The sequence below is a fragment of the Elgaria multicarinata genome, chromosome 1 (genome assembly GCF_023053635.1).
Source record: "Elgaria multicarinata webbii isolate HBS135686 ecotype San Diego chromosome 1, rElgMul1.1.pri, whole genome shotgun sequence".
Classification (NCBI taxonomy): Eukaryota; Metazoa; Chordata; class Lepidosauria; order Squamata; family Anguidae; genus Elgaria; species Elgaria multicarinata.
Genome location: NC_086171.1, coordinates 93896158 through 93923717, shown reverse-complemented (window position 1 = coordinate 93923717; position 27560 = coordinate 93896158). Strand labels below are relative to the sequence as shown.

The 27560-nt window shown below is 45.0% G+C and overlaps 1 protein-coding gene across 3 annotated transcripts in view; it reads right to left on the bottom strand.

Annotated features, from left to right (window-relative positions):
• GPATCH8 (G-patch domain containing 8) overlaps positions 1 to 27560 on the bottom strand; it is a 171604-nt gene that overhangs the window by 69133 nt on the left and 74911 nt on the right. For 2 of the 3 annotated variants that reach the window (XM_063132925.1, XM_063132934.1), the window contains one exon: positions 3195 to 3212. The exons of the other annotated variant lie outside the window; for it this stretch is intronic. The gene's annotated coding sequence lies outside the window, so the exon portion shown is untranslated. The remainder of the gene's footprint in view (positions 1 to 3194; positions 3213 to 27560) is intronic. 3 annotated transcript variants of the gene reach the window in all.

Sequence of the window (27560 nt, the reverse complement as noted above, 5' to 3'; positions counted from 1 at the left end):
AAACACTGGGTTCCAAACACCATGTAATGTCATCCAGGAGAGAGGTTAGCTCACAGGTGACTCTAGTAAGGTGTTTAACCCTTCCCTGATGAGTCTCCCCTGCAAACCCTGGCTGTAAAAATGAACATTTTCTCCCACAGCTGTGCTCCAAAACAAGAAGTAAGCCCAGCTAAAAAGATTATGGCAAGGGGGCAGGGTAGTTGAATAACAGAAGAGGGTACTGGTGAAAGTTTAAGCACCCCTCCTCCCTCTCACTATCCTGCCCTTTGCTTCCCCTCCCCTCCCTATCTCAGCAAACAGAGGAATCTCCATATGTTGAGATAACATTTAGTTCCACTTTCAAAGTTCCAGCTCAGACTTAAACACTGAATCTAATTTAGGATAACTCTACAGAAAAGTACTTGAGAAAGGAGAGACAAGCTTTGATAATTTGCCAGCCTTCCCCAACGTTGTGCCTTTCAGGTTTGTTAGATTATAACTCCTATCATCTTTACCTGGCTGGGGATTACCGGAGGGGTAGTCCAAGACTCCTAGAAAGCACTAGGTTGGGGAAGGTGGGATTAAAGCTTACATAGTTCTTACCAAAAGAAAAGAAAAAGGACTAATTGTGATTTGCAAATTAGTTTTAAAATCTGGTTCTTTCTATTCTCACCAAAACCTCCTGTAAAGCCTGGTATTGAACTGATTTTTTTTTTTATTTTGAGAGAGTAAAATAAATGCACACATGGTATTTTTAATGTCATTAAGACTGCCACAGGGTTGCAACAAAATGCACTATGGCAGCTAACATTTCTAGGAGTCAGTTCCATGAAATACATCTTATTTTAAGCACTTATTAGGTTGTTGAGAGATATGGTAGGAAGGATGTTGGCTATACATCCAAAAACATTTGGGACAGGATGTATTTCAGAGTCCAGCTTGGGGTGCATCTTATATCCTTTCCTCAATTCTTATTTAAGCAGATCACGGAGTCTTGTAACCCTGTCTGGCCTGCAGAAGCTTCCCTCGCCCCAATATTTCTTATACTCCGTTTGGGTATATAGCCTTATTGTAAATACGATGGTACCATCTCTAGAATACTGAATCTAACTACATCCACATATGCAACTATAACATTAAGCCAAATAAACCTTGATTACTGTCACCCTACACAGCATTGTAGAATTTGGCCATGTGCAGAACACCTATATAAGTTATATAGTGAGCTCAAATGTTGTTTCTTATATGCATCCATTAATTGCTAAAATTTTATGTTATGTAGTAATTAGAATTAAAATAATGGGAATATTTTGGGAAGTAGCATTCTTGAAACAAGCAGTAGATTGGGTATTCTTTAAAGAAATAATGGGTTGTATGCAAATTAAGTGAGTTGTATTAAGTCCCGTTGAAATCAATGGGACTTGAGTCAATCAAGCCAAATATTTCACATTAATTTCAATGGTATCTCAGTGTTATTAACTTACATTTAAAAGAATATCAATAAGACAGGAATACTAAAAAATGGAAAGCTGTTTGTTCATGAAACAATTTGTTGTTTTTCCTCCCTTTTCCAAAAAAAAGGTATCAATGCCATGTTGCATATTTTTGTATCTTATTCATTATATTGTTTGGAGCCGGAGAGGTCTGTTGCACAAAGAATTAGTTCAAATAAAATCAAGTTTAAAAATAGCTATGTTTTTGTGACAGTAAAAGGCAGTTTTTGGCCTTACTACTATTATACTTTGGAGTGCCAAATGATAACCTACTTCTTCACTGCTACCAGTTACTTCTTTGATGTCCTCAAGCACTTCAGTAGACAAACAAGTTTTTCTTTTTGGGTTAACTTTCCAACCAGAAGCAGAAAATGATAAATTCTAGAAGTGTTAATATTAACACACAAAAACATAAAATTTTATTGAGATGTCAATTTTGACAATTGACAATAATTTAGTTTGTGTATAAGCAATGGGTACCCCAGGATCTGGGCCATAGCACAATGACAGAACATATGGAACTTGTTCGGATATAATGGCAGCATTTGGCAACAATTCATGTGTTAAACAAACCCAAGTAATTCAAGTTCCTGGGTTCGGATGTCACAGTAACAATTTACAAATGAGGCATTTGTTGGTTGCTGCTGGAACACAATAGCTTGTGTTCATTGTGCTTTAATTAACTTAAATTTAATTAAATTTAAGTTACATCCAAACAGGGCAGCACATTTACTAACAGGGACTGGCCAATGAGACCACATCACGCCAGTCTTTTTCCAACTTCACCGGCTGCAAGTCCAGGTCCAGGCCCGATTCAAAGTGCTGGTATTAACATTTAAAGCCCTAAACGGCTTGGGGCCAGGCTATCTGAAGGAACGCCTCCACCCATATGTACCTGCCCGGACCCTAAGGTCATCCTCAGGGGTCCTTCTCCGTGAGCCCCTGCCAAGGGAAGTAAGGCAGGTGGCTACCAGGCAGAGGGCCTTCTCTGCTGTGGCACCCTGGCTGTGGAATGAGCTCCCTAAGGAGGTTCACCTGGCACCTACACTATATTCTTTGAGATGCCAGGTGAAGACCTTTTTATTCTCTCAGCATTTTAACAGTCTATAAATTTAATTTTAACTTTGCGGTTTTAAATTTGTATTTTAAATTTGTATTTCACACTGCTGTTGATTTTATCCTGGTTGTGCTTTTATATTGTATTTTATAATATGTTTTTATACTGTTTGTTTTATACGGTGAATGGTTTTAATTTTTGTGAACCGCCCAGGGAGTCCTCATTGGGCTGGTTTTGTGGATAAGGACTGCCCCATTTGGGTAGTAGGGTTTTAGATTGTACTTCTGCAAACCTTGTAGTTCCTCCAGCATATGCATTTTTTCTAAGTAGCACCTCCGTCCACCCCTCATTCTAGCTCCATTTCTGTTGGCAGGAGGCATTGAGCTCACTGTTAGAGGAAGTGATGCAACTTTTAATATTGAAAAATAATGCATCTTTTGGCTAAGTTGTTAATTAAAAGACATCAATATCAGGTTGACAAGAAACTCTGACAGAAAACAGCTGCATTTGTAGCCCACTCCTGCTAAAGGAAACAGTTACTGCCCAGATGAGACATTGTGCTAAATGTGTTGTGTTATGAATGCACTAAAAAGGAACAGACAAATGAAGACATTATGCTATTTCCAAAAGCAGTGCAGGTGGAGTGAAAGCATTTCCATACGAACCTGGCTTTAAAAACTGGGCTGTCAAAAGAACAGTTAAACGTAACACAAAGTAAGAAACTGTTCAACCAACTAATGGTAATTTAAAAAAAAATTGTTTGGTTTGTTTTCAATTCAGTGCTTGCAAGTAATATACTTATTAAAGAAGAATGTAAGCATAAAATAAATACAAAACCAGTAGGGAGTTCTAAGTGCTGTGACTGACATAGCGAAGTTGGGGAGATTGGTGGAAAGAGAGGAACAAACATTAGAAGAGAGAAAAACTAAGGATGGTTATACACATTACCAAGCCACTCAAGAGATTCTGTGTGCTTTAACATCTAAGAAGTTAAAGCAACAGTTTCCATGATTCTATATACATCTCATGATTTTAAGGTGATGCACAAGCAACTCTTCACTGGGTAAAGAGAGTGTTCAGAGCAAAGAGAAGTACAACAGTTTCTATAGGCTGTCGGTTGCTTAATTAGACTTCTTTAAGACAGTGATGAGTAGTGCCCCACTGAGTACAGTATGGCTTTCGAGGGAAGAGAGACAAGAAGATGGTTTGTGAATACGCAGTTCAACTTAATTGGTCCCAGAAAGGTCCTTGCCCCACTCAACAAAGACTGAGAGGCACTGCTATTATCTCTTGAGTGGCTCCATAAGGAATGCTGACTGTATATCAAGGAATCCATAGGCAGGAAGATTCTGTGGTTTTAAAGGGTGATCCCATGCAAAACAAGAGTTCCCCCCACTCCCCAAAAAGGATTCCCAAAACAAAAACCTAGAGCTTACTGCATATGACACAATTAAGGCAAGGGAGAAAGCCCAAGAGTAGTGCTACATCATGCATCATATCTAGAAAGCACAGTATTTATAGTGCTTTGCAACATAAGAGCTGCTGCTAAATATCAAATCGGCAGCCCTGTCAAGTTATACACTTTAGCTCCAGGGGAGTCCACAGATCAATATACGTATGTGGTATGACAAAAGCCACGGATTAGCAGCTTCTCTTTTTCTACCCCACAAAGTGGGCTTGGAATAAACTAACTTTGACTAGTATCAACTTGCCTACAGTAATCTTAAGACACAGAATAATAATATGCAGAGCGACATCTTTGCTGTGGAGGCCTGAGGGAGAAGATGGTACTAGGAACTTTAAATTAATAAGACATTAACACAGCCTTGTTTCCAGCCTGAGATGGGGAAAGCCTATTTTACTTTTCTGGCACAAAAAGAGAGATGATGTATTGTCTGGCCGCTCACTCTGGGACTGGGACTCCTACTGGGGTCCCTCGCCATTAATGTTACAACAAATCAACACAATTGCACTGAAAATTGGGAGCTGATTTCAAGTTATGGTCAACAAAGAGCGTTGGAGAAGGCCTGAGAATTCTAACAAGTTTTATCCATGTGCAATTGTTCACAAATAGCCAGCTTCTGGCTACAAGCCCTGTGGCACATCAGCAGGGCAACCAATAACTTGGGATATGCTACGTCTATTTATATCATGCAATAAAGTTAAAGGACAGGAAAGGAAGGCAGCCTCTACAAACAGCTCCTGTTTTCTGCAAAGGGAAAGAGATCAAAGGGATAGTTTACCTGTATGCTCAAGGACACTGTTGTGGTGGGATCAGAATTTTCTCTCTTTCCCTAAGTGCCTCTATCTCTACGAGGAGGCCCATGGATCTGTGTAATATATAGGTCCTATCCCTGCATCCCACCCCCATCAGAACTGAAGTTGGCAGGCCCTGAGAGATATCAGGTGGGATTCAGGTTGTGCTCTAGATTTAAAGGAGGAGACCACAGGGAAATCAGATTAGCCAAAGCGGTGAAGTGGTATGCCTCATCCTGAAGTCAGGCTTGCTCTGAGCAACAAGTTGACTCAGCAGCTACATTCCCTATAACAGATCACCTTCAATTTACTCCTGTCTCCCAACTTCACAGGAACTGATTCCAACGTTCTTCACCCCACACAGTAAATATCCCTCGTTCATGATGAGTATTTACTAAGTGTAATAATTGGTTCTTTCAAGCACTTTACGTGTGCAAAGTTTTAGGCTGTTGTTGTTGTTGTTCACATTTTTTGTCTAATTTATCTGCACTATCAATCTTGTGAGGTAAGTCACAACAACAGGAATTGTACCAGAGGATGGGAGATATATGCCCAAAATTAGCCAGAAGCATCTAAAGATGAGACAAGCTCCCAGTAACCTCAAGCTCTAATGAGCATGTCCCAGTAAGTAGGGATTAATTCTACCTATGAAATAATAGTAAAATGAAAGACCTTTTGGCAAAACATGAGGCCCATCTAAGCTCCTGAGAATTCTGTCCCAGTTACCTGGTTTATTTTGTGAGCTTCAGACTATATATATTATCAACAATGTAGGGTATGGCAGTATCACTGAAAGGTTAGGGCTGAAACACCACCCTGTCTACAAGTACAGCAGTTGAGAGGAAATGTAATGTTGGCATTTCCTATTCTGGCTACTGGCTGCTGGAGAATGATCTAAACTGCATCATATTCTTAACCAATGCAGTGATCTGTAGACTCCCAAAACAACTTTTTGCAGTCACTATCAAGTTCCATGTTGTAGCAATACAAGTCAGAATCCTCTCAAAATATAATGCTGCAGAGCCACATGTGAATTCAACTGTGTTCCCAAGCAAAACCATTCCCCAGAGAGATTTCCAGGAGTATCTGTGCTTCCCCTTGGGCTTTATTTAGCTTCCAGATCCAAGAGATCTCAACTTAGAAGCTTAAATCCACTTATGTTTTAGTAGGCTTTACTTACTACCATTAAGCCCTTGTGGTAAATCCATTTTACATTTCCAGCTGAAAATTGGATTTTATTGCTGCTAAAAAGAAAAAAAATCAGTTTTCAACAATGAACAATAAAAGGCAATATACTGTGCCATACTGCTTCCTGAAGGTAGGCATAAATGCTATAAGCAATATTCTTTAATTTTGCAACAACTACAGCACATAGATAATCTCTAACTGTAAGGAAAGCACATTTTAACACTAAACCTTTGAAAATGTTTCACTTTTCCTGATGTACACTCACATGTTCTAGTCACACTAGAAAAGAAACTCTCCAAAACACTGTCCAAAGCAGTTGGGAGTCCATAGAACAAACACCTTCCTAATCAGTACTATTAAAGAGACTAAGGTTGCAATCCAATACACAACTGGGAGTAAGTTCCACTACCTTCAATGGGGTTTACTTCCAAGTAGATATGTATAGGATTGCACTGTAAAACTTTCCACTTCGTTGATTTAACCAATATCTGGGTGTGTTCAATATGTACAGTCAACTAAGTAATCAGACCATTTTTAGGCATAGGTACTTGGTTAGAAATGCAGGTTGCTTACCTGTAACTGTAGTTCTTCGAGTGGTCATTTATGCATTCACACATATGGGCTCTGCGCCCGCACTGAGACCTGAACCGGAACCTCAATCGCTAAAAATAACTTTTTAGGCAGGAACCATTCCCAGCACCACTGCGCATGTGCACGCGGTTCCCGCCTATACCTCAGTTTACAGGAGTCCAACACTGTGGCCACATAAGCTTTGTATAAAAAACCATTTAGTGTAATTCAAATCAAAAAAGTATCAAAATACACCACCAAGAGGGGATAGTGGGTGGGTTGTGTGAATGCATAGATGACCACTTGAAGAACTACAGTTACAGGTAAGTAACCTACATTTCTTCTTCATGGTCTCTATGCATCACACATTATTAGCAAGCTGACATACCTGGAGGTGGGTTGGTGTGTCATCTTAATATTTCAGACAGGACCGCTCCTCCAAACGAACAATCCTGTCGTGCCCTTACATCAAGGTTATAATGTTTGATGAACGTGGATGGAGTCGACCACGTTGCTGCCCTGCACACTTCTTGTAGAGGGACACCCCTTCGAAAGGCCACCAAAGTTGCCATCGATCTAGTGGAGTGAGCTGTCACGGTGTCAGACTGTTGCAGATTAGATAAGGTGTAAGCCATCTCAATTGTCTGCGTTATCCAGTGGGAAAGACGTTGGCAAGATATGGGGAGACCCTTATGAGGTTCCCCATAACACACAAAGAGCTGTTTTGTCTTTCTGAAGCTTTCTGACCTTGCCTTATAGAAGGCAAGAGCTCTTCTAACATCTAAAAGATGTAAGGTACGGTCCACTGGTGTTGACGGATTAGGGAAAAAAGCAGGCAGTACAATGTCTTGTATGAAAAAACGACACTACCTTTGGTAGAAAGCCTATATCGGTATGGAGTATCACTTTGTCCTTGTGAAAGGTTAAATAAGGTGGGTCAATGCTTAACGCCCTAATCTCGCTTGCCCGACGAGCAGAAGTCACTGCTAAGAGGAATGCTACTTTAAAGGATAATAGTCTTAGGTCAACTGTAGCCAAGGGTTCGAATGGTTTCTTTTAGGGATGTGCTCCGCTTCTAATCGGACCGGAGAAGCAGTAGCGGAGCGGGGGGCTTCGCCTGCCCTTAAGGCGAAGAGGATTGGGGGGCCGGCGGAGCGTGGCGAAGAGGATCGAGGTGAAGGCGGATCCTTCGCCTCGATCCGGAGCTCCGCCGGAAAGGTAAGTGGGGTTTACCGGGCCCTGCCGCTGTTGCCCATGCGGCGACAGCAGCAGGGCCCGGTAACGCCCCCCGCCCTCCTCTCCCTTACCTGCCTCCGTCCGCGGTCCGTCAGCGTCTCCAATTGAGCCCGTGGTTCCAGCAGGAAGTCTGGGCCGCACTGCGGCCCAGACTTCCTGGTGGAACCGCGGGCTCAATTGAAGACGGCGACAGACCGCGGACGGAGGCAGGTAAGGCCCCCTCCCCCTTGGTCCCTTACTGGGCTCTGCTGCCGTCACCGCATGGGCAGCGATGGCGGCAGGGCCCGGTAACCCCCCCTATGGGGGGGGACCGGAGCTCCGATCCAGATCCGGAGCTCCGAGCGGAGCGGAGTGGGGGCGGGGCGGAGCGGGCCGATCCGAAAATGGCGGATCTTAAAGTGAAGCGGAGTGGGGGGGTCCGTGCACACCCCTAGTTTCTTTGTCAAAGCATGTAGCACAACCGACAGACTCAAAGTTGGTATTATGTGTCTATTTGTCGGTACCTTATTCCTTAGCCCCCGTAAAACTTCTTCGCTACCAGGTGCGTGAAAGGTGAGTAGTTGTCAATGCCATTATGTGATGCCGCGATGGCTGCCAAGTGAACTCTTATCGATAACATCTTTAAACCCTGTTGGTGCAAAGAGAGTAGGTACTCTAAAATGTGCCTGACAGAGTACGAGTTAGGTCGAGTGTTCCTACTTCTAGAAAAATTAGAAAATCTTTTCCATTTGCTAGCATTTGATTTTCTAGTCGATGGTTTGCGGGACGCTAGCAACACGTCATCGACAGTTAAGGTGTTAGGCTGCAGAGTGATATTCTCCACGCAGTCATTTTCAGTGTCGACAACTCCGGATGCCGTATCATGCCTCGATCCCGAGTCAACAACGTCGGTATCGACGGGAGCCGTATGTAATTGTGGTTCGACAATCTCAAAGCATGGGAGAACCACGGTTGTTGAGGCCACCAAGGGGCTATCAAGATGCAGTCCGATTTGTCCCTCTGGATCTTGGCTAGGACGCGTGTTAACAGTGGAAAGGGTGGAAACATGTAGAGTAAAGCTCCTTTCCATGTCCTGGTGAATGTCTGCCCTTGCCTGCTCTGCTGCAGAATTTTGGGCATACCGCATTGCTTTCTGAGGCAAAGACGTCGATCATGGGGGCACCCCAGTACTGAAATAAGTCCTGCCTCGTTCCGACATCGAGCTCCCACTCGTGGTCGGTATGGAATGATCTGCTCAGAGAGTCTGCTATGGTGTTCATCTTCCCTGCAACATGGATGGCGGTTAGGAAAATGTCTCTCCTTATGCACCAGTTCCATATCCGGAGCGCTGATCTTGTCAGGGGGTGAGATCTTGTGTCTCCCTGTCTGTTGATGTAGCAGACGACAGTAGTGTTGTCCGTGGCTACAAGTACACTGCGTCCCTGTAAAGATGGGAGAAAGGCTTTCAATGCTTTCTCTACTGCAAGCAACTCGAGGTGGTTGATATGCTCGGTCTTTTGTGGCGTAGACCACCTGCCCTGGACCTGGAGCGAACCGCAGTGAGCGCCCCATCCTAGCAACGAAGCGTCGGTAACGATTGTCTTCGTTGGGTTTGGGGCTTGAAAGGGAACTCCTCGAAGAAGATTCTTGTGCACTGTACACCATAGAAGGGATGACCGCACCGACGGCGGTAGAGACAGTCGAGCCCGATGAGGGTTGGTACGGAGGTCGAAGGTTCTGAGAAACCAGTTCTGCAGGATTCTCATCCGTAACCTCGCGAACCTGATGACTGCGGTGGTCGTGGACATTAGCCCCAGTAGTCTCTGTATCGACCATGCAGTGGTAAGGTGTCGAGCTCTGATATTGAGCACTTGGTCGCGAAGGGTTATGGCCCTCGATGTTGGAATCATAGAGTCATAGAATAGAAGAGTTGGAAGGGGCCTACAAGGCCATCGAGTCCAACCCCCTGCTCAATGCAGGAATCCACCCTAAAGCATCCCTGACAGATGGTTGTCCAGCTGCCTCTTGAAGGCCTCTAGTGTGGGAGAGCCCACAACCTCCCTAGGTAGCTGATTCCACCGTCGCACTGCTCTAACAGTCAGGAAGTTTTTTCTGATGTCCAGCCGGAATCTGGCTTCCTTTAACTAGACCGTGTCCTGCACTCTGGGAGGATCGAGAAGAGATCCTGGCCCTCCTCTGTGTGACAACCTTTTAAGTATTTGAAGAGTGCTATCATGTCTCCCCTCAATCTTCTCTTCCCCAGGCTAAACATGCCCAGTTCTTTCAGTCTCTCTTCATAGGGCTTTGTTTCTAGACCTCTGATCATCCTGGTTGCCCTCTTCTGAACACGCTCCAGCTTGTCTGCGTCCTTCTTGAATTGTGGAGCCCAGAACTGGACGCAATACTCTAGATGAGGCCTAACCACGGCCGAATAGAGAGAAACCAGTACCTCACGTGATTTGGAAGCTATACTTCTATTAATGCAGCCCAAAATAGCATTGGCCTTTCTTGCAGCCATATTGCACTGTTGGCTCATATTCAGCTTGTGATCTACAACAATTCCAAGATCTTTCTCGTTTGTAGTATTGCTGAGCCAAGTGTCCCCCATCTTGTAACTGTGCATTTGGTTTCTATTCCCTAAATGTAGAACTTGTCATTTATCCCTATTAAATTTCATTCTGTTGTTTTCAGCCCAGCACTCCAGCCTATCAAGATCATTTTGAAATTTGTTTCTGTCCTCCAGGGTATCAGCTATCCCACCCAATTTTGTATCATCTGCAAATTTGATCAGTGTTCCCTGCACCTCCTCGTCCAAATCATTAATAAAAATGTTGAAGAGCACTGGGCCCAGGACTGAGCCCTGCGGTACCCCACTCGTTGCCACTCCCCAGTTTGAGAAGGTTCCATTGATAAGTACTCTTTGAGTCCGATTCTGTAGCCAACTGTGGATCCACCTAATAGTTGTTCCATCTAGCCCACTTTTAGCTAGTTTGTTAATCAGAATGTCATGTGGTACTTTGTCAAAAGCTTTGCTGAAGTCAAGATATATGACATCCACAGCATTCCCACAGTCCACAAGGGAGGTTATCCTATCAAAAAATGAGATCAAATTAGTCTGACAGGATTTGTTCCTGACAAATCCATGTTGGCTTCTAGTAATCACTGCATTGATTTCAAGGTGTTTACAGATTGACTTCTTTATAATCTGCTCCAGAATTTTCCCAGGGATGGATGTCAGACTGACTAGTCTGTAGTTCCCAGGTTCCTCCTTTTTGCCCTTTTTGAAGATAGGGACAACGTTAGCCCTCCTCCAGTCATCCGGCACCTCACCCGTCTTCCATGATTTTGCAAAGGTAATAGACTATGGTTCTGAGAGTTCTTCCACTAGCTCTTTCATTACTCTTGGATGCAGTTCATCAGGCCCTGGAGATTTGAACTCATTCAAGGAAATTAGGTGTTCTTTGACCATTTGTTTATCAATCTCAAACTGCAATCCTGCCCCCTCAACTTCTGCTTCACTTTTTCCAGGGGGGTCATAGACCCGCTTTTGGGAGAAGACCGAGGCAAAGTAGGAGTTGAGCACTTCAGCCTTTTCTTTGTCGTCTGCTCTCAATTTGCCATCCTCATTAAGCAGTTGAACCACCATTTCTTTCCTCTGTCTTTTACTACTCACGTATCTGAAGAAAGCCTTTTTATTGCTTTTAGCATCCCTCGCTAATCTCAGCTCATTCACAGCTTTAGCCTTCCTGACGCCATTTCGGCACTTCTGCGCCACTTGTCTGTACTCTTCTTTCGTAGCCTGGCCTTCCTTCCACTTCCTATATGTATCCCTTTTTGTTTTCAGTTCATCAATAAGCTTTTTGTGGAGCCACATTGGTTTCCTCTGTTGTCTTCTCTCTTTTCTCCTTGTTGGAATTGTTTGTAACTGTGCCTTTAAAATTTCCTTTTTTAGATACTCCCATCCATCCTGCACTCCTTTTCTCTTTAGGCTCACTTGCCACGGGACCTTACTTATTATAGTTCTGAGTTTATTAAAATCAGCTTTCCTAAAATCCAGAGTACGTGTATGGCTACGCTCAACTTTTGTCTCCTTCATAATCAAGAATTCAAGTATGACGTGGTCACTTTCCCCCAGAGTTCCCGTAACTGCCACTTTATCCACTAAGTCATTCCTATTGGTCAATAACAAGTCAAGGATTGCCGATCCTCTAGTTCCTTCCACCACTTTCTGTAGGAGAAAGTTATCACCCATACATGTCAGGAATTTCTTGGAAGGGCCGCTTTTGGCAGTAATGGTCTCCCAACAGATATCAGGGTAATTGAAGTCCCCCATCACTACTACATCACACTTCCTTGAAACACTGGCAATTTGTTTCTCAAAAGTTTCGTCCTCGTCTTCTCCTTGATTGGGTGGTCGGTAGGCTCTTCCATCTACTGACGACAGGGTAACACCTATGAAATCTATCCTTGTTTGGGGTGTTAGGATGGACTTTTCTAGGTTCACCCACAGACCCAGGCAGTCGAGGAGTTGCAGGGTAGTGGCAATGCTCTCCTGTAGGGTAGTGCTGTCTTCTGCTACCAGTAGCCAGTCGTCTATGTAGGGGTAGAAGGAGATTGCTTGTTTCCTGAGATGAGCACATACCACCGCCATCACCTTCATGAACACTCGAGGTGCTGTTGCAAGTCCAAATGGGAGGACGGTGAATTGGAAGGGTTGGTCCCCAACTAAAAATCGAAGGAAAGGTCTGCTGGATTCTCTGATGGAGATGTGAAAATAGGTCTATCACAGCAAACCAGACATCTTTCTGGATTAGTTGAAGGATCGATGCCACCGTGATCATACGGAACTTTTTGGGGGTAATAAAGGTGTTGAGCTGTCTCAGATCTAATATCGGTCGAAGACCCCCATTTTTTTTTGGGACAGTAAAGTAACGGGAATAGAACCCCTGATTGATTTGGGGAATTGGTATGTGGGAGATTGCTCCCTTGTCGAGGAGCGTTTGAATCTCTTGGAGAAGTGGAATAGATGGTGTTGTTACCTTTACTGCCGAAAAAGGAGGGATGGTATCGAACTCAATGCTGTATCCATTGCAGATGATGGTAAGGACCCAAGAGTCCGTGGTTATTGATTCCCATTGTTGAATGTACTGCTGAAGGCGGTGACCGAAAGGTGGTAGGTATGGAAAAGGTGGTAGGTATGGGCAGGGGCAGTCAAAGGTGCTGTTTCTTGCCAAAATCCGGCTGTCGTCGGACTTGTTGGTACCGAGGTTGGTAGCTTCGCTTCTTTTGCATTTGTTGCTGCTGTTGCCTCGGCTGCTTATCATAATTAGAGCGTTGTTGCTGGAAAAATGGTTGCATGGACCTACATCTAGGCCTATACTGGATCGGTGGTGCGGTAAAGCCCATCCTTTTGGACGTTGTACGGGCCTTGTGGATAGAATCCAATGCCTCATCCGTTTTGGCATTAAAAAGGCCTTCGCCGTCGAATGGTAAATTTTCGATCCGTGTTTTGGTCTCATGGCTCAAGCCAGCCAACCTGAGCCACGCGTGTCTCCACAGGGCTATGGAGCCTATCATGGCTTTAGAATCACAATCCGTCTGATGTCTAGCAGTGCTAAGTTGCTGTTTCACTATTGCCGAAGCTTCTGCCTGGAATACTCTGGCTAATTCCCTCTTATCATCAGGTAAATAGTCACAGAGTGATCCTATTTTTTCCCACAGGAAAACCTGGTAACGAGCCATGGTGGCCTGGTAAGTAGCGGCTTTTAATCCCAGCGAAGTAGAGGAATAAATTTTCCTGCCTAGGAAATCTAATTTTCTTCCCTCTTTATCAACAGGAGCAGAATGGATCTTTTGGGATTTCCCCTGTGATGATTCGACGACGATCGAATTGGGTTTCGGGTGCTGGAATAAAAATTCAGCTCCCTTCTCCTGAATACGATACATTGCTTCAAGTCGCTTTGAAGTTGATGCCATGGAAGATGGTGCTTTCCAAGACACTTGTGCAGTCTGCAGCAAAGTAGGAGGAAAAGGTATGGCGACAGGTGCATTGGTGTCCATGTGGAACACATCATAGATGGTCAAGCCTCTCTAGGGGCTGCTGGGTTGCAAGCCCTAACAATTGAGCCATTCTTAGAATGCGCTCAGAGAAATGTCCCATATCCTCGGATGGAGACGCAGGGTCTTTAGAATTCATTGCATCCTCGGGTGATGGAATAGACGGCGTTGGTGATACAGATGAAATTGAGTCCGACTGATAGTCATCTTCCTGTGACATGGATCGATGTCGTGGGGAAGACTGCAAAGGCTGAACTTCTTGTTCTGATTGCTGTGGTAGTATGGGTATGATTGCTGTGCTAGGTACCGTAGCTGACTGATCACGGTATCGATGCTGTGTTGGCGTTGGTGGTGCAGAGTGGTCACGGTACCGATGAGGAGTCGGTGCGGGTGGCGGTGGCGGCATGGTGCCAGGAAGAGTTCTCGATACCGGTGGAGGATGAGCGAATTCCCTCTCCATTGGTTGTCTGTAGTGGTAATAATAGTCATCTGCAGGTAAATATGCCTGCGGGTGATAGTATTCTTAGTCGCCCCAGTCGCGACATCTGTAGGGATCAGCATATGTTGACTGCCTGTCCCAATCAGAATGCGGTGAGTATGAGCGCTCTCTGTAACGTGCAGGCCTAGGTGATCTAGACCTGGCTGGTGAGATCGGAGGCATAGGTTGTTGCGCCTGTCTGTCGAGGTCTGCGGCCGCTTGCTCGCATAAAGGCGCTTCAGGCTGTACCGATCGTGTCGGTGTCGAGTCTCTAATCTCACCTTCCAAGATTGACTCCAGTGGCCTCGGTAGCGACCTCGGTACCGAAGCAGGCCTGCTCGATACCGTAGCGCTTGGCATGGTAGACATGCGCAGTGAGGAAGATTTGTTAGAGTCCTCTCTCTTTTTCTTCCTTTTCTGCAATTCTGCAGACTTTGGAATCCGGGCTTTTTTAGAAATTTTTCTAGCCACAGAACTCGCCAAAGAGCGACCAGGCGTGAGGGGTATATCCATCCTCTTTTCTGCCATGGTCATTTCCGAGATGACGAACGTTTGTATGCCAGAGCTCTGGTCATCATCAATACTCTGTTGAGTAAGAGTAATGGTCTTCTTTTGACTTGAAGGCTTTTCCATAGTCTTCTGTTTCGGAGCATCGGTCGCCCTGAGGGCTTTCTCCCACAAAATAGATCTTAGCCAGTCGGCACGATTCTTGCGTATCTGTTTAGTGAAAGACATGCAATGGTGGCAAGTCTCAACTTTATGTCCCTCGCCTAGACAGATTATGCAAAGCGAGTGGCCGTCAGTCGGAGGGAGTTTAGCCCGGCAGCTAACATACTTTCGAAATGGAGCTTTTACTGCCATAGGACCAGCAAGGCCCCAGCGACCTGCGGATCGCCGCAAAAAAGAAAGTAAGAAATACTAACAATTTATTATTATTATTATTTTGATAGTAAGGAAGAAACAAGAAAAAGAAGAGGATACTGAGAGAAAAGGAGTGATTTAGAGTAAGTATACGAGATTTATAAGAAAAAACGCTAAGAGGTCGGTTTTCTAGGTCTAGCCACAATAGCGGACAACGAAGAACGGAGGTATAGGCGGGAACCGCGTGCACATGCGCAGTGGCGCTGGGAATGGTTCCCGCCTAAAACGTTATTTTTAGCTATTGAGGTTCCGGTTCAGGTCTCAGCGCGAGCGCACAGCCCATATGTGTGATGCATAGAGAGCATGAAGAAGAACTATATGTAACTCTGGACTAAGAGACTTCTGCTTCCTTTTCTTTTCGTTTCTTGTCTTTTCAGCAGTGGTTGCCCTTTAAATTGATTAGATATTTTATTGGCTCTTTTTGTAACTAGGATTGACACTCTGGTCAACTGACCATGTTCAAATATTCCATGAAGCTAAAAATGCCACTGTGTAGGTGGTAGCATATCCTTATTTCATTACAGTAACTTTTGTTAGAAAGGGCAGGAGGGCTGCTTGCTCCCTAGACTAGTAGGAGTCACAGGCAAACCAGTATTATGCTGGCCATATACTATAACTGCAGGCATCTCTAGACTGAAACAGGAACACAGTACTCATCAGTGGCAAAAGGCCACTGTGGACCATCTGTGTCTCCTACTTGCTTGCTGCCAAGAAGCATCACACTGGACTCAGGCTTAGAAACAAACAAACCAGCCAGTTGAAAGTAAAAACACACAAGATACTCTTGTAGGTGACACATTAAATTATGAGTTAGAAAAAGCCAATTATTTCTGTTATAATGAAGTTAATGGTGTGTGTTTTTGTTTGCTTTTTTAAAAAGTGGGAATTACTTGACAGTATTTGGCCACTCAACTGACCAAATCTTTTCTGTCTGCTCAAATAGCTGGGCTAGAAAGAATACAAGGAAGCAAGCTCCCAGAGAGTGAGCAATCAGAGCATAGGCATGCGCAACACATTTCATTAGGGTGTGTGCCCCCAGGTAGCCACTCAAACCGGGCACCACGCTGTGTCTTGCCTCCCAACCCTGCCTGCCCACTGCCAGGCAACTTACTTTTCCACAGCACACCTGTCCAGCATGCAGTTCCAGGACCTTCCTGTTCCCCCCTCCCTCCATTTTGGAAGAGAAATAAACCCTGGTGAGCCACCTGATGAAAATGGCAGGAAAGCCCCGCTCTTCTTAAAGGCCCCATTTTCATCCAGGAAGTGGCCAAGAGCGTTTTCCATCCAGGGCCTCTGGAAATGCCCCCCTCCCCTCTGCCCCCCCTTCCACAATCCCCTCCCTCCATAGCCTCCTCCGCCTCCTTTCTCGCACGCCCGTCGCATCGCCCAAGGAAGATGCAGCCACTCAAAGCGGGACCTGGAGCTGCACACGCTGGATAGGCATGCAGTAGAAAAGTAAGTTGTTTGGCAGCGGGCATCAGGCGAGACAAGGTGTGGCGCCTGCTTCAAGTGGCTGGACCTTTCTTGGATGGATGTGTGAGGGAGAGAATCATGCGAGAGGGCAGAGGGGCTGGGGCCTGTTTCCAGAGGCCCTGGATACGAGCCTCCCACTTCAAACCCTGCTGGCCCACTGACTGACTTCCATTAGTGGGCCGGACACACACACACTGCATCACTTGTAGCAGCTGTCGTCCTCACCGCCAGCAGCAGTTCCAAGCTCAGCCTCCACCCCCTCGATGCGCTCCCTCCTCTTCCTACTATGTGGCTGGCCGGCAGGCAAGATGGGAGAGAGGGAATGAGCAAGCTGGAGATGAGATTACTCCAAGGTGGTGCTGACGAGAGATTCCAATTTTGGCACCACGGGCCACGATTCTTGGAAGATGGACTGTTGGCAAGATGGACTGTTGGCAAGAAAATAATCTTGGCTGCAGAATGGTGAAGAGAGACCAAAGAGGAGAGATTAGCATAAGGAAGACCAGTCAAAAGAAGATTACAAAAGTCCAAACAGGAGATAACCAATGCATGGACAAGGGTCTTAGCAGAAGATTCAGATAAGAACGGACGGATCTTAGCAATGATATATAGGAAAAAACGGCAGGACTTGGCTACAGCCTCGATATGTGAGGAGAAAGAAAGTGAAAAATAAAAAATGAAGCCAAGACTACGAGCTTCTTCCACCGGATAAAGTGTGACATTATTAATAGTAACAAAGAATGAAGAGTGAGGGGATGGTTTGGGGGGGGAAGACAAGCAAAACTGTTTTCGCCATGTTTAGTTTTAAGCGAAGCTGAAGTATCCAGGCTGAGATATCAAACAAACAGGCTGAGATCCTAGCCTGAACGTCAGAAGAAAGTTCGGGAGAAGAGAAATACAATTGTGTATCGTCTGCATACAGGTGATATTGGAAGCCGTGAGAACGAATCAGATTACCTAAAGATATCATGTATAAAGAGAACAACAAAGGGCCAAGTACTGAGCCCTGTGGCACCCCAACTTGAAGGGGAAAAGAAGAAGACGAGTGGCCATGTTAAATGAGCGACCTGCAAGATAGGAGGCAAACCAGTCATAAACAAATTCGCGGAATCCAAGGTCACACAGGGCAGCCAATAGGAGATCATGATCAACCGTATCAAAGGCTGCAGTAAGATCCAAAAGAATAAGAACTGAAAACAGGCCTTTAGATTTGGCGATAAGAAGATCAATGGTAATCTTAGTAAGAGCTGTCTCAGGAGAGCTTTAAACAGAACCCTATGGGGGAGGGAGACGTAAACAATGGACGAAGGCATATGCACCATAACAGAGAGAACAGCTCTAATCGTCCTGATAATAGCCTTCACAATAATGCAGGAAAGAAGCCAGACTACAAAGCAAATAATACAACTTGATAGGTATAACTGAAACGTGGTGGGATGTCTCCCATGACTTGAATGCAGCAATTGAAGGATATAACTTGTTCAAAAAGTACATAAGAAATAAAAAGGGAGGCAGAGTCACACTGTATGTTAAAAATACTTATCCTATGGCAGGTGACCCTAATGAGAAAAAGAGTCTAAGATGGGTGGGAGTTTCTAAAAAAGGAAATTTTAAAGGCACAAATACAAACAATTCCAACAAGGGAAACAAAGTAGAAGACAACAGAAGAAGCCAATGTGACTTCACAAAAACCTTAGCGATGACCTGAAAACAAAAAAGGACACATATGGGAAGTGGAAAGAAGGCCAGGCTACAAAAGAAGAGTCCAGCCAGGTAGATATAGCATCAGGAAGGTTAAAGCTGAGAATGAAAGCAACAAAAAAGCTTTCTGCAGGTATGTGCGCAGTAAAAGACAGAGGAAAGAAATCGTGGTTCAACTACTCAATAAGGATGACAGATGACAAACAAAAAGGCAGAAGTGCTCAATTCCTACTTTGGCTCAGTCTTTTCCAAAAAGCGGGTCTATGACTCCCCTGGAAAATGTGAAGTACAAGCTAAAGGGGCAGGACTGCAGCTTGAGATTGATAAACAAATAGTCAAAGAACACCTAATTTCCTTGAACGACTTCAAATCTCCAAGGCCCAGTGAACTGCATCCTAGAATAATAAAGCAGCTGGTAGAAGAACTCTCAGAACCATGGAGGATGGTGAAGTGCTGGATGACTGGAAGACGGCTAATGTTTTTCCCTATCTTCAAAAAGGGCAAAAAAGAGGAACCTGGGAACTACAGACTGTTAGTCTGACATCAATCCCTGGGAAATTTTTGAAGCAGATTATAAAGAAGTCAATCTGTAAACACCTTGAAAACAATGCAGTCATTACTAGAAGCCAGCATGGATTTGTCAAGAACAAATCCTGCCAGACTAATCTGATCTCATTCTTTGATTGGGTAACCTCCCTTGTGGGCTGTGGGAATGCTGTGGACATAATAAATCTTGATTTCAGCAAAGCTTTTGACAAAGTGCCCCATGATATTCTGATTAACAAACTAGCTAAAAGAAGGCTAGATAGAACAACTATTAGGTTGATAGAACAACTATTAATCATGTATGGTATGTTTTAATTAGTTTTAATGTGTATTTTATATCATGTTTTTATACTGTTTGTTTTACACTTAGAATTGTTTTAGTTTTTGTGAACTGCCCAGGGAGTTTCAGCTATTGGTCGGTATAAAAATGCAATAAATAATAATAATAATAATAAGAAGAAGAAGAAGAAGAAGAAGAAGAAGAAGAAGAAGAAGAAGTGGATCCACAGTTGGCTACAGAATCGAGATAGACCTGCTTTTGGGAGAAGACTGAGCCAAAGTAGGAACTGAGCACTTCAGCCTTTTCTTTGTCATCTGGTATCAATTTGCCATCCTCATTAATCAGTTGAGTCACAATTCTTTCCTCTTTCTTTTACTATGCACATACCTGAAAAAAGCTTTTTAGTTGCTTTCAGCACCCCTCACTAGTCTCAGCGCATTCTCAGCTTTAGCCTTCCTGAAGCCATTCCTGCACTTCTGTGCTACCGGTCTGTGCTCTTCTTTTGTAGCCTGGCCTTCCTTCCACTTCCTATATGTGTCCTTTTTTGTTTTCAGGTCATCTCTAAGCTTTTTCGTGGAGCCAAATTGGTTTCTTCTGTTGTCTTCTAACTTCTTTTCTTGTTGGAATTGTTTGTAGTTTAAAGCCCTCCTGATAAATTTCTTCATGCTGTGGCCAAACACATATTTCCCTGCCCTTTTGAGGTGCAGTCTGAGAAGATACAATTATCGATTGTACCTTCTCAAACTGGGGGGAGGTAATGAGCGGGGCCCAGTGCTCTTCAACACTTTTATTAATGACTTAGATGAGGAGGTGCAGGGAATGCTTATCAAATTTGGAGGTTGGGTGGAATTGGGTGGAAGACAGAAACAAACTTCAAAGTGATCTTGATAGGCTGGAGTGCTGGTCTGAAAACAACAGAATGAAATGTGATAGGGATAAATGCCAAGTTCTACACCTAGGAAAAAGAAACCAAATGCACAATTACAAGATGGGGAATACTTGGCTCAGCAATACTACAAACGAGAAGGACCTTGAAATATTTGTAGATCACAAGCTGAATATGAGCCAGCAGTGTGAGATGGTTGCAAAAAACAAAACAAACAAAACCCAAAACAAAAACAAAACAAAAAACAAATGCTATTTTGGGCTGCATTAATAGAAGTATAGCTTCTAAGTCATGCAAGGTAATGGCTCCCCTCTATTCAGCACTAGTTAGGCCTCATCTTGAATACTGTGTCCAGTTCTGGGCACCACACTTCAAGAAGGTTGCAGACAAGCTGGAGCGTGTTCAGAGGAGGGCAACAACAAGGATAATCAGGGGTCTAAAAAGAAAGCCCTGTGAAGAGCGACTGAAAGAACTTGAGAAGAGAAGACTGAGGGAAGACATGATTAGAGATGTGAAGGCCCAGGAAAAAAACCAGGAAAGTTCAGAAAAAAACCATTTTTTTCCAAAGCCATTTTTGTTTTGTTTTCTGAAAAAATTGGGGAAAATGAAGAAAAAAGGGATTATGGCATGTTTTATTTTAGCATGATGAATAAAATGTTTACGAGAAGGTGTTCAGATATTTACTTTTCCAAATGATTCCTAAAAACTGTACAGTCCACTGCCATTGAAGCAGAGACTGAAACTAATAGTGATAGCTATAGCTCAGAAAATGAGTCTGATTAATTTTCATGCATATTCATTGAATCTTGGTCCCCCTTTTTCTCAGTTCTTTTTATGGGAATGGGTGCTTTATGTCTTGATACTGGAGGACTAGCAAAGACATAAATAATTTTCTTTGTTACTAATTTTGGTGGTTTTTTTAAATAGTTTTTTGCCTGCTCCTCATAAACTGGCAGAACCAAAGAGGTTCCTTACAGTTCAGGTGTTCCTAACAGGTCAGGAGCTTGTAGCTCCATTTGTTCCAAAAAATAAAATAAAAAAGTAAATTAAATTTGTAATAATCGTTTGAAAACTCTGTACTTTTAATATACCAAATGTAATAATTTTATGCTAAACCAACTTGGACATAATTACATTTTATGTTCCTAAAGTAACAAAGTGACTGTCAATCTGTAAAAAGTGCTAATATTGCATTATTTCAATTTTTCAAAAAATAATAATCTGTTTTTCCCTGAAACCCCCCAGAAAAAATGGCTTTTTCCTATGGCTTCAAAATTTCCGGAAATTTTACATCTCTAGCACTCCTCAAATACTTGAGGGTTGTCACACAGAGGAGGGCTAGGATCTCTTCTCGATCATCCCAAAGTGCAAGACACGGAATAATGGGCTCAAGTTACAGGAAGCCAGATTCCAGCTGGACATCAGGAAAAACTTCATGACTGTAAGAGCTGTACAACAATGGAACCAATTACCTAGGGAAGTAGTGGGCTCTCCCACACTAGAAGCATTAAAGATGCAGCTGGACAGTCTCCTGTCAGGCATGCTTTAATGTTGATTCGGGCATTGAGCTGGGTGGGTGGACACAATGGGCTTATAGGTCCCTTCTAGCTCAACTATTCTATGATTCCATGAAATAAATGCTCAACCCTACTTGAAATACTCACAGGTTTACCTTAAGACCTGCTATTAATGCTCATTAGCCTGTCATGATCTGGCTCCTCCCTACCTTTCGTCCCTTATTTCACTTCATCGCCCTGCTCGTGCCCTCTGCTCCAATAACACCATGTCCCTTACCTGCCCAAGAGTTTCCACATCTCTCACTCGTCTTCGCCCATTCTCGCTCGCTGGCCCCTATGCCTGGAACTCTCTTCCAGTGTATTTGCGGACCACGACGTCAATTTCTGTTTTTAAATCTCACTTGAAAAAGACAGGTTGCTTACCTGTAACTGTAGTTCTTCGAGTGGTCATCTGTGCAGTCACACATATGGGCTCTGCGCCTGCGCAGGGCCAGCTTCGGAAACTTCTCAAGCTGAAACATTTTTAGGCGGGAACCCCTCCCCCACCGTCCACTGAGCATGCTCAGGGGTTCCCGCCTAATCCCCTCAGGTCCTGAAACCGCCTAAACAGTCTCACTGAGGAGAACCACCAGGTGATCAAAATTTTAATGACACCATAGTGGGGACGGTGGGAGGGTTGTGTGACTGCACAGATGACCACTCGAAGAACTACAGTTACAGGTAAGCAACCTGTCTTTCTTCTTCGTGGTCTCTGTGCATCACACATATGGGCGAATAACAAGCTGACTTACCGGAGGTGGGTGGTGTCAGTTGGTGGATGAGAAGTCATAGAATTGCCGATAAGACGGCACGCCCAAAAGTACAGTCTCTGCGCGCCCTGATGTCCAGGCGGTAGTGACTGGCAAAAGTCAAAGGTGTCGACCAGGTAGCCGCTTTGCAGAGGTCTGGTAACGCGATCCCCTTTTCAAAGGCTGTAGAAGTGGCCACCCCTCTTGTGGAGTGAGAGCACACTTTCCCCTCCAACGGGAGGCCAGCGAGTTCATAGGGTAATTTAATAGCCTGAACAACCCAAGCAGATATTCTCTGCGGAGATGCTTGGAGTCTCTTTTGTTTGCCCCCATAACAGACAAAAAGTCTTTGCTGTTGCTGTTCTGGACTGGTAGAAAGCGAGAGCACTTCTCACGTCCAGGGTGTGTAGTGTTGACTCAAGAGGAGATGACGGTGACGGAAAAAAACTAGGCAGAGTAATATCCTGCCCAAGGTGAAAGGAGGACACAACCTTTGGAAGAAAGGCTGGGTCTGGTCTAAGAACCACCTTGTCAGCATGAAACACCGTATAAGGAGAGTCCATGCGTAGTGCTGCTAACTCTGATGCACGTCTAGCAGACATGATGGCAACGAGGAACGCCACTTTAAAAGTCAATAGACGTAAGTCCGTCTTTGCTAATGGCTCAAAGGGTTTTGCAACTAGTGCTTTGAGCACCACGGAAAGGCTCCATTGAGGAACGAATAGGTGGGATGGTATTCTTCATACCTTTCATGAAACGTTTGGTTAAAGGGTGGGTGAAGACTGAACAGCCCTGAACCCAACGGTGAGAGGCAGAAATAGCTGCCAAATAAACTCTAAGTGACGAGAACTTGAGTCCTTTTTTAAATGAAAAAAGAAATGAAAGTACAATGGGTAAAGGTGCCGTGATTGGGTTTTCATTTCTGCTAAAGGCAAAAGCAGAGAAAATTTCCCACTTTTTAGCGTATGATTTTCTAGTAGTCGGTTTCCTGGCTGCTAGAATAATGTCCCATACGTCAGCAGGCAAGGATAGGCAATCTACTGATGCCTGATTCTCCAAGCAGTCAGGTTCAGGGACCGGACGTCTGAATGAAGAATGAGTCCTTTCTCCTTGGAGATCAAGTTGTTGCATTGGGGCAGTCTGATAAACTCTGCTGAGGACAGTTTGAGTAGCAGTGAACCACGGCTGCCTTGGCCACCAAGGTGCTACTAATATGGCGTTGTCGTTGTCTGTGCGCAACTTCAGGATCACCTTGGATAGGAGTGGTATGGGGGGGAACAGGTACAGGAGCTGTTCCGACCACGTCCTCTCGAAGGCGTCTCCTAGGGATGCTGTCCCGTGACCCGCCCACGTGCAAAAATGGTTGCAGATGGCGTTCTCTGGTGATGCAAATAAGTCTATCACAGGCTGTCCCCATGCTTGAAAGATCGTGTTGGGAACTGAGTCTTTCATCTGCCACTCGTGCGTGTCCACAAAAGAGCGGCTGAGGTCGTCTGCCAGAATATTGTCCTGGCCTGCGATATGAATGGCCGATAGAGTCATGCCGTGGGCAATAGCCCAGTGCCAAATGTCTAATGTTTGGGAAATCAGGTCCAAGGACTGTGTCCCACCTTGCTTGTTTATATGCCAAACAGCAGCCATGTTGTCTGTGTGGATCTGGATGACATGTCCTGACAAGGTCTGTTGAAAGGCATACAGTGCTTTTTGGATGGCCATCAGATCTAGGACATTTATATGCCTCTTCCTGTCGGAAGGGCTCCAACGTTCCTGGATTGTAAGGTCCCCGCAATGGGCTCCCCAGCACAAAAGGGAGGCGTCTGTCATCAGGTGATGCGATGGTAATGGAGGTCTGAAGTCTAGGCCCTGAATAATGTTGGGTAGATCTGTCCACCAAAGGAGAGAGTCCTTTACTTTGGTAGGGAGCGACAATTTCACTCGATGAGCGTCCATTGTATTGTCGTACTCCCGCAGAAGCCACAATTGAAGAGGTCTCATGTGCAAGCGCGCCCAAGGGATGATGCTGACAGTAGCTGCCATGAGACCTAGTAGTCTTTGCACCTGGAAAGCAGATATCGTCTTGGAGTGAAAGAGTTTGAGCGCAAGTCTAATTAATGCTGTAGCTCTATCCTCCGGAAGGAAAGCCCTGGAGCGGGTTGAGTCCAGAATTGCTCCAAGGAATTTAATTTTTTGAGTTGGTTGAAAATTTGATTTCTCTTTGTTGATGCACAGACCTAATTCGTTAAGGAGGTTGATGGTGAGGTGGGTGTTAAGGGTAGCTTCCTGCTCCGTACTAGCCACTATCAGCCAATCATCCAGGTAGGGGTAAATCTCTACCCCTCGAGTCCTCAGAAAGGCGCAAACTGGTGCCATACACTTTGTGAAGACTCAGGGAGCAGTAGAAAGACCAAAAGGAAGCACCTTAATTGGAAGATGTCTTCCCCTATTATGAAGCGGAGGAATTGGCGATGGTCAGGGTAAATTGAGACATGAAAGTAAGCATCCTTAAGGTCAATGGAAGTAAACCAGTCCCCTTGGGAGAGGAAAGGTAGGATGCTTGCTAAGGAGTTCATCCGGAATTTTTTGAGTTTGATGAACTTGTTCAGGTCTCTAAGGTCCAAAATAGGTCTTAACCCCCCATCACGTTTAGGAACCGTAAAGTAGTGGGAGTAGAACCCGCACCTTAGGGTATGAGTTGGTAATTGCTCTATGGCGCCCTTCTCCAAAAGAGACAATGTCTCTTGCACTAGAGCAGCGGTTCTCAACCTGTGGGTCGGGACCCCTTTGGGGGTCGAATGACCCTTTCACAGGGGTCGCCTAAGACCATCGGAAAACACATATTTCCGATGGTCTTAGGAAACTGTATTGACTGAACTATGTCATGTATCATCTTTTGTATTATTAAAGCTATTGTTATGTATTATTTTCATTAGCAAACCATCCCATGACTATGGATCGTGTAGAGAAGAACGAAAATAATTTTATGGTTGGGGGTCACCACAACATGAGGAACTGTATTAAAGGGTCGCGGCATTAGGAAGGTTGAGAACCACTGCACTAGAGTGTCTGTAGGTGGAGAGAACCTTACGGTCCTAAGGGAGGGAGGGTGGTAAACTCAATTTTGTAGCCCCGGGAGAGGATATTGAGGACCCACCTGTCGGTGGTAATGGTGGTCCAACTATTATAAAAAGGGGCAAGGATGTCGCCAAATTTAGGTGTAGAAATTAATGCTATAGGGCAGTCAAAGACGCCGTCTTTGATTCTGGTCAGGTTTGCTACTATTCTGTTTGAAGCGTCCTGAAAACTGTTGCCTCCTGTACTGACCTTGGGGTTGGTACAGAGGGGGTCTATCTTGAAGGTGCTGCTGCTGTCTGGGCTGAAACTGCTGTTGAGCCCTAGGCCAGCGTCTTGGGCAGAATGCCCTTTGAATTTGTTGTTGCTGCTGCCCAATTCCCATCTTTTTGGCAGTATTCTTGGCTTTTTGGATGTTCTCCATCGATTCATCAGTGGAAGAATGGAATACGCCATTTCCATCAAATGGCAGGTCCTCGATACGGGAGCGTGCCTCCTGAGACAAACCCGCTGACCTTAGCCATGCATGTCTTCGTAGGGCTATGGACCCTACCATGGCTTTTGAGGCGCAGTCTGTCGCGTGGTGAGCTGTGTTAAGCTGTTGCCTTGATAGTGCCATGGCCTCAGTGTAAAAGACGTTCGCCAGTTCCCTTTGGTCATCTGGCAGATAACCAGACAGGGATGCCATCTTCTCCCACAAGAAGAGTTGGTATTTTGCCGTGGTGGCTTGGTAATTGTGCACACGTAAAGACAATGTAGTTGAAGAATAAATTCTTCGGCCTATCCCGTCCAGTCCTTCCTTATCTACAGGCGCATTGTGTTTCTTATGAGTGCGTCCCTGAGATGCCTCTACAATTATGGAGTTGGGCTTGGGATGGGTGAAAAGAAAAGGAGCAGTCTTTTCCTGTATTTTATACGTGTTGTCTAGCCTCCTGGACATTGGTGGCATAGAGAAGGACAGCTTCCACAACTGTTGTGCAGTGCATAATAGCACGGGCAAGTACGGAATAGGTGCTGGAGTAGCTGACTCACAGTATGCGTCATCATAAACTGGGTCGTTCAATTTTTCAATGGGTTGAGACATTTCAATCCCCAATGATCTCGCCATCCTTTGCACCTGATCAGCAAAATGTGATAGGTCTTCTGAAGGGGAGACCACATCCGAAGTCCCTACAATGTCATCAGGGGAGGGAATGGATGGTACCCGTGAAGCCTCATGGGAGGATCAGACTGGTAGTCCTCCTCCGATAAGACGTCCAAAACGCGTGGCATCAGCTCCAAGCTCGGACGTGGTTGTGGCGCTTGCGTCGGTACCGTGGTGATCGGTACCGTCGCTTGCGTCGGTCGTGACGTGTGCCTCGGTACCGCTGGTTGAGGCGGTGGAGGCATGTCTGTAGCATCTTCCGGAGGCGGAGGACGGGAGACCGTTTCGGAGGGTGGCTGACGGAAACGCGGGTATGGGTCATACTGGCGTTCCTGAGGGTAGTAGTATTCTTGGTGCCCTCTATGTTTCCAATCCTCATAATAACATGGAGGAAATTGTGGAGAGTACCAATCGGCATAGTAGTCCCGACCTCTCGGTGGGGTCCTTGGTCTCTCGCCATGTGCAACGTATTGTTGACTTGAATGAATTGAAGCCGGTGAACCATCACGACTGTATCCATGCGGAGGTGTTTGTCGGTATCGAAAGCCTTCGGTATCGACGTGCGGTTGCTGTCGGTAACGACGTCCGTCGGTATCGATGGGTTCTTCTCGGTATCGAGGGGAAGAAGGTATCCGATCCGCCACAGTGTTATCTAACGAGGAACCTCTGATTTCACCTTCCGAAATTGATGCCCTCAAGCTGGGCTCGTCCGTCGGGACCGTAACAATATGAAGCGGCGACGGGGCTGGCGAATTAGCAACCGGCTCTTCTCGCGGCAGAGGGTTCAGTACCGGCGGCGAGGATGGAGTCGTCCGTCTCGGTATTGAGAAAGGTGTCGGTAGCGAAAACCTCGGTATCGGGCTTATCGCTTGTGAGGGGGGTCTCTGTAAAGCCAGACTCGATATCGGGCTTTTATGCCCCGTCTCACGCCTCGGTATCGAA